Source organism: Hemitrygon akajei, chromosome 11 (genome assembly GCF_048418815.1).
Source record: "Hemitrygon akajei chromosome 11, sHemAka1.3, whole genome shotgun sequence".
Taxonomy (NCBI): domain Eukaryota; kingdom Metazoa; phylum Chordata; class Chondrichthyes; order Myliobatiformes; family Dasyatidae; genus Hemitrygon; species Hemitrygon akajei.
In genome coordinates, this window is record NC_133134.1 from 39,504,690 (window position 1) to 39,512,225 (window position 7,536).

The window sequence follows — 7,536 nt, forward strand, 5'->3', positions numbered from 1 at the left end:
CTCCTAGGCTCACAATACCAGTCCCCCTTTCAAATTACAAGTTCCCCTGATCCTCCCAGGTACTCTGGGCAACTCCCCTCCGGAGTAAACTCAACCTTGCAGGTTAAGACAACCTCGTCTGCTAACCCAGCAGACTCCCTCAAAGTAGCGGCATCCTTTTCATCTAGGACTGCCCTCACATCATTGGGAACACACTTAAATTCTTCAACTGCAAACGGCTCTGTCAAGCCAGATAGATCATCCGTGTCCAACCCTGGACCTTCTAGCTGCCCCATCTGTTTCTCATCTTGGCTCTGTGCCTCCATAAACTCCTTCCTCAATCCAAAATGTCCACCTAGGGGTAGCTTATGGGCAGGGCTCAAAATCTCGTTCCGTGACAACCCTAAATTTGCCTCGTCTCTCTTACTTTCCTTAGCTCCACTATTCTCCGTTTTACCACCCTCTCACCCCTCTTGGTACGGGGCTGGTAAAAACGTCTTAGCTAAATCAACACTGGACTCATTTAAACTGGTGCCTGTCTCTGCCGCTTTTCTGGCCATGCTTCGAGTTACTGCGCAGGCGGGATTAACTTCAGAAACTATGGGCGGGTCCTCAGTCCTGGCAGGCTTGCTAGTCAGCTTCACTGCTGGGTACACATCCCCACCTGCCAGGTCGTTCCCAAGCAAGACATCTACCTCAGGTATCGGGAGGGCAGACCGTACCCCTATTGTGACTGGTCCGGAAACCAAATCACACATCAGTCAATGAGAGCAAGCATGCAGGTACAGCAGGCAGTGAAGAAAGCTAATGGCATGTTGGCCTTTATAACAAGAGGAATTGAGTATAGGAGTAAAGAGGTCCTCTGCAGCTGTACAGGGCCCTGGTGAGACCCCACCTGCAGTATTGTGTGCAGTTTTGGTCTCCAAATTTGAGGAAGGACATTCTTGCTATTGAGGGAGTGCAGCGTAGGTTCACAAGGTTAATTCCCGGAATGGCAGGACTGTCATATGTTGAAAGATTGGAGCGACTGGGCTTGTATACACTGGAATTTAGAAGGATGAGAGGGGATCTGATTGAAACATGTAAGATTATTAAGGGATTGGACACACTGGAGGCAGGAAGCATGTTCCCGCTGATGGGTGAGTCCAGAACTAGAGGCCACAGTTTAAGAATAAGGGGTAGGCCATTTAGAACAGAGATGCAGAAAGACTTTTTCACCCAGAGGGTGGTGGATATGTGGAATGCTCTGCCCCAGAAGGCAGTGGAGTCCAAGTCTCTGGATGCATTCAAGAGAGAGTTAGATAGAGTTCTTATAGATAGCAGGGTCAAGGGATATGGGGAGAGGGCAGGAACGGGGTACTGATTGTGTATGATCAGCCATGATCACAGTGAATGGCGGTGCTGGCTAGAAGGGCCGAATGGCTTACTCCTGCACCTACTGTCTACTGTCTATTGTTTATTAAAAATACTTTATGTAACAGTACGGCCTCGGTCCCTTTTCCAACCCCTTCTATCACGTTCACGTCACCAGTATCTGTCTCACTATTGAATTCCAACACTCTGTTTAGGATTATTAAGGACTGAAAAGCCCCAGTGTCACTCCAGATTCTTACTGGCACTGGGGGTGATGCCTCACTCACAGATACCAACCCGGTTGAAAGGAATTTCTCACATCCCTCCTGAACTTGGTTTAGCTCCTCCTCTTTTAATGGCATTTCAACCGGCTTAACACAGCCCGTCGGCGCGGTCGCCTTTCCTTTCCCTGTCTCCTTCTTTGGAGCAAAGCACCTACACACTTTCCAGGTGCTCAGACGGACCACCACGCACAAGTCCCTGGACAACGGGGGCAAAAACGTCCCCACTGTCGCCCTCAACCTGATGGCCAGCTTCATGTGTGGCTGCATCAGGTTGTGTGTGGATCCCAGGTACGTGGGCACCAAGTACCACTATGTGCCCAGGTTCTACTTGTCGCCCTGGCTACCAAGGATGGGTCTGACCCCTTTCCCATGCAACACCCGTCAGCTGGTCATTGCAGCCATACCTGTCCTTCGTAGAGAAGTTCTTTCAGGTCAACGCCTTTGACCACAGGGCCATCAGGCAGTGGTCAGCACGTAAGGTCCTGCGGGCACTGCAGGAGAAGGATGTGATGGACACGGTGGGGTGATTCCCTGAGCAGACTGTCCAGTTCATCTGGCAAAATGCCTCATCGCCAGACCTCACCAACAGGCACCAAGACCTCACCTGGCTGGCGGTGAGAGGGGCCCTCCCAGTTCGATCCCTCCTGTACGCCCGGAACGTCGTCTCTACACCCCTCTGTCCACGGGAGGACTGCAGAGAAGAGGAGTCGGTGACCCACCTCTTTGCACACTGTGGGTTCGCGGAGATGGTGTGGAGGAGGATGGAAGGGGCAGTGTCGAGGTTCATCCCCAGCAGCTGCGTGACAGAGGACTCTCTGATCTACAGGCTGTTCCCGGGGACGCACACCGAGACTAACATCCGGTGCTGCTGGCAGATCATCAACTCGGTGAAAGACGCTCTTTGGTTGGCCCGAAACTTGATGGTCTACCGGCACACGGAGATGTCCATGGGGGAATGCTACCCACTGGCACATTCTCGGCTGCAGGAGTACATGCTGAGGGATGCACTCAAACTTGGTGCAGCCACCGCAAGGGCCCGGTGGGGAAGGACCACAGTCTAGGGTTCTTCTCCCGTGGGAGTTGAGGGGTGGGGGATTGGGGGTATACCTCCTGAATGTAAATATGAAAGAACAAAGTGCCACATGGGTGGCAAAACTTTTGAACTTTGAAAATGTAAAGACAGTAATGGTACCAATGGCAAAGAATTGAAAGTCTTTGAATGGTTATTGTATATAATTTTATTTTTGAATAAAGTATATTTTGTTTTTTAAAAAAAAGCACCTAGATGCAGTATGACCGGCTTTCCCGCAATTAAAGCACACAAAACTAGGAGACCTCCTGCCAGACTGTTTCCCGTCCTCTTTACCATTTTTACTAGTCCCCGGCTTACTCTCCGGCTCAGCCGGCGGACTTTCTCTGCCTTCTCTACTACCCTTCTGGTAGCTCTTACTCAGGGTAAGCTTTGCTTTGTGTGTTAACGTGTACTCATCCGCTAACTTGGCAGTCGCGGCTAAAGTTTCTGCCTCTTTCTCATCTAGAGAAAGGCACACATCTTCAGGCACACAACCTTTGAACTGCTCAATCAGCATTAGCTGTAGCAGTTTGTTATAATCCCCAGTGACCCCTTTCGAGGCGCACCAATGCTCACAATACATTGGCATCTCACGGGCAAACTCTAAATACGTGCGGTCCCACTGCTTCCTCGCATTCCGGAACTTTTGCCGGTATGCCTCCGGGACCAACTCATAGATCCTGAGTATAGCCTCTTTTACCACATCATACTTCTTTGCACCTTCTGCTGACAACACTGAGTAAGCTTGCTGAGCCTTCCCCTTAAGCACACTCTGGAGTAAAACAGCCCACTTATCCCTCGGCCAGTCCTGACTTACAGCGACCTTTTTGAAATGTAGAAAGTACCTATCAACATCGGTCTCCTCAAATGGGGGAACCAACTTAACCTCCCGGGTCGCCTTGAACCATCCACCTAGGTCCGGCATTCGGCCCCCCCTCGCATTATCTTTAACTTCTCCAGCTCAAACTCATTTTCGCGCTCCTTCTCTCTCTCCTCCCTTTTGCGCTCCTCTTCTCTCTCCTCCCTTTCTAGCTGCTTCTCTCTTTCCTCCCTTTCACGCTCCTTTACTCGTAACTCATGCTCGAGCCTTAATTTTTCCATCTGCAGCTGAACCACAGCCCCACCAGGTTTGCCCTCAGACACCACCTCCAGGACCCCTTCGGGAAACACATTCTTAGACACATAATGTTCAACGATGGTTCTTTGTATCTCCGATCTCCTCATTGCCTGCTTCCCCTTCAAAACCGTTTTGCAACACTCACCAAGTCTGATTTCTTGGCCTCCTCTAATACCTCCAAGGTTGGCGCCTGTAGAAATTCCTCAATCTCCATTTCTGCTGTTTGCCCTTTTTGGGTTTTTTTTTTCAGATACAGAAATTTAACCCAATCAATTCCACCAGTCCCAATTTTGGCGTTCAAAATCCCGGACAGAGGCCCCACTTATGTTACGTACCCCATAACTGGGTTGTCAAACCAGCAGAAATGGAACACTCGTTGGAGTCTGTAATTACTAGAAACTAATAACGTTTATTAGTAAATTAAGTAATACAGTACACTAAACGCAAGGATATAAATGTTACAGGTTAGCAATGATAATATACACATACACACTGAAATATGGGAATAGGAATCAACCAATCTCTATTGAAGTCTAGGGGTAAATGATCATTCTTCAAGTGAAGCAGAGTTCAGTTCAGTTTAGTGTAGTTCGAGGTAGTTGTGGTACCCTTGGAGAGAAAGAGAGAGAGAGAGAGAGATACAGCTGAGATTTCAGGCAAACCTTCCGTTCTCTCCTTGTCCCGTTGTGATCACCGACTGTGACCCCTCCATTCTAGATGCGACCATTCTTCCATGGTGAACCCGTCACCCAGCCAAGGGTGGACACACAACAAATCCCCACCGGTCGTACCTTTACACCCTGTGAGCCTCTGGCCGATTCCTGCAAATCGGTCCTCCAAACTCCCACCGACTTGTGGGGGCACAATGCTGTCTTTAGGGTCTCGTGGCGTGTCTGCGGTGTCTTAACAAACCCGCTATTTTATCCCCCCCCCCGATGGGGTATCACCTGTCCATCAAACTTCACCGCTTCCTTTTGTCTCATTTATTTACATTTGTTAATGAGCAATTCATATTCAAAGCAAAGTGTCCGTGGCGGTATCACTGCAGATGCCAAAATACTGAATTATGTATCTCTCTCTCGTTATCTCTCTCATATTAGCATCTTGAATGGCTTCCCTCATCTCTCTCTTTTACCAGCATCCGTTCTGCAGCTCTGCTTGGCTTCACACTTAACACCATGCAGCTGACTGCTATGACCCCTCCCACATATGAGCATTCCAGTCCACTGCTCCATCAGTGGGGTAAAGGAGGGAAGCTGGGTTGTAAGCAGCACGGTAGTACATGGCTTCATCCTGAGGGACACACTGTGGCCCCACATAAATTGTGATTGTAGATTGCCCAACGTGTTCACAAGTTCACATATCCAGGAAGAGGGGAATGATGAATTGGAAAATAAAACAAACTTGGTATGCCCCAGGAGTATTTCAAGTTGCAGAACAAATCTGGAGACAATGTATGATATCTCCCTTACAGAATCCGAGAAAATTGGTATAAATAACAGGAGTTCATATCCCATCATCAGATAGCCGTTTTGTACACCAATAGTTGGACTTTATTGAATTGTCTTAATGTAAAGGGTATAAAGATGTATTTGTCATTATTGAAGTTCTTCACGATGGGTTGAAGCATTACCTTGTCGGAAGAATGATGCAGTTCCAGTAACAAAATGCTTTGTACACGATTTGGGATGGACTGAAAATTACCTAGCGACAATGGTATTTAGTTGACTGGTAAAATAATTAAAGAAATAGGTAAAATCTTACAGGGAGACCAACATTTCCATTGCAGATACCATACCCAGTCAGCAGAACAATTAAGAACAAATTTAGCAAAATGCGTCAGGAAAATGGACTAAAGTGGGGACAGGTGCTGCCTTTGGTTCTGATGACTATTCGGGTCACTGCTAATAGAATCATTGGTTTGTCCCTCCAGGAAATAACAATGGGACTGCACATCTGTATGCCATCGGACATGCCAATTGGAGTTAAGCAGATGGATGTACATAATCTGGACAACAGTATTCTGAACTATAGTACAGCCCTTTAATAGGAACATTACCAAATATCAGAAACAGGTAAAGGAAGCCCAGCAACCGTTACTAGATGCCATGAGCCCGGAGACTACGTGGTGGTGCAAACATCTGAAAGAGAGAATTCTTCGGAATCTCAATTTGAAGGTGCATTTCAGGTATTTCTGGATACTAACACAGCCATCAAGTTAAGAGAAAAGCCATCATGGATTCACGCCTCTCACTGTAATAAGGTGCCTAACGACGTAAAAAAATTAAAACACTGGGCATCCTAATGAGGGTGGCTGGATTAACCGTCGTCTTTTCGCTGACAGATGGAACTGCCACGAACCCTTCCTTTTGAATGGCTTATGTATATGCAAACAGGAACAATGTCCCGTGCTGCTGGGTTTGTACGGCTGTCCAGGCACATGTACAAATGGGTGTTCCCATTTTACCCATGCCCTTTAATGAAACAGATATGAATTGATATTCCAATTGTCCAAGCCTTCTGACCTGGATATGTTGGTACAATGATGATGAGACTAAGAAACACAGACCACTCGCCTCCCCCTTCCTCCCCTTATCAGCACGGCCAGACTGTCACTGGGGGTAGATGGGGATATAAATTTGAAAAGAATGAGCGTTTTTAAGGATGGTACATACCTCTGTAAGCCAATGCTAACCCCGGAGTAAAAGAGCATAGTGTTGTACCTGGGGACAGATTTGCCTATGGAATTGGTAGAAGAGCACGGGAATTGATTAACATGGCATCAGCACTGGAAAACTTAGCAAATAAACCTGCATATACTTTCAACCAAACCCAACAAGCAATATGTAATTTGTCGGCAGAGTTGGTGGCAGTCCGTAGATAAGACCATAAAATATAGGAGCAGAAGTAGGCCATTTGGCCCATCGAGTCTGCTCTGCCATTCAATCATGGGCTGATCCAATTTTTCCAGTCATCCCCACTCCCCTGCCTTCACCTCATACCCTTTGATGCCCTGGTTAATCAAGAACCTATCTATCTCTGCCTTAAATACACCCAACGACTTGGCCTCCACAGCTGCTCATGGCAACAATTTTCATAGATTTACCACCCTCTGACTAAAGTAATTTCTCCACGTCTCAGTTCTAAATGGACGTCCTTCAATCCTGAAGTCATGCCCTCTGTCCTAGAATCCCCTACTATGGGAAATAACATTGCCACATCTTACCTGTTCTGGCCTTTTAACATTCTGAATGTTCCAATGAGATTCCACAACCCCCCCCCCCCCACCCCACCGCCCCAATCTCCTGAACTCCAGGGAGTACAGGCCAAGAGCTGCCAGATGTTCCTCATACAGTAACCTTTCATTCCTGGAATCACTCTTGTGAATCTTCTCTGAACCCTCTCCAGCATTAGTATATCCTTTCTAAAATAAGGAGCCCAAAATTGCACACAATACTCCAAGTGTGGTGTCACGAGACCCTGAAAGAGCATCAACATCACATCCCTGCTCTTATATTCTATACCTCCAGAAGTGAATGCCACATTGCCTTGTTCACAACAGACTCAACCTGGAGGTTAACCTTTAGGACTCCCAAGTCCCTTTGCATTTCTGCAGTTTGATTTCTCTCCCCATCTAAATAATAGTCTGCCCGTTTATTTCTGCCACTAAAGTGCATGACCATACACTTTCCAACATTATATTGCATTTGCCTTTTCTTTGCCCATTCCCC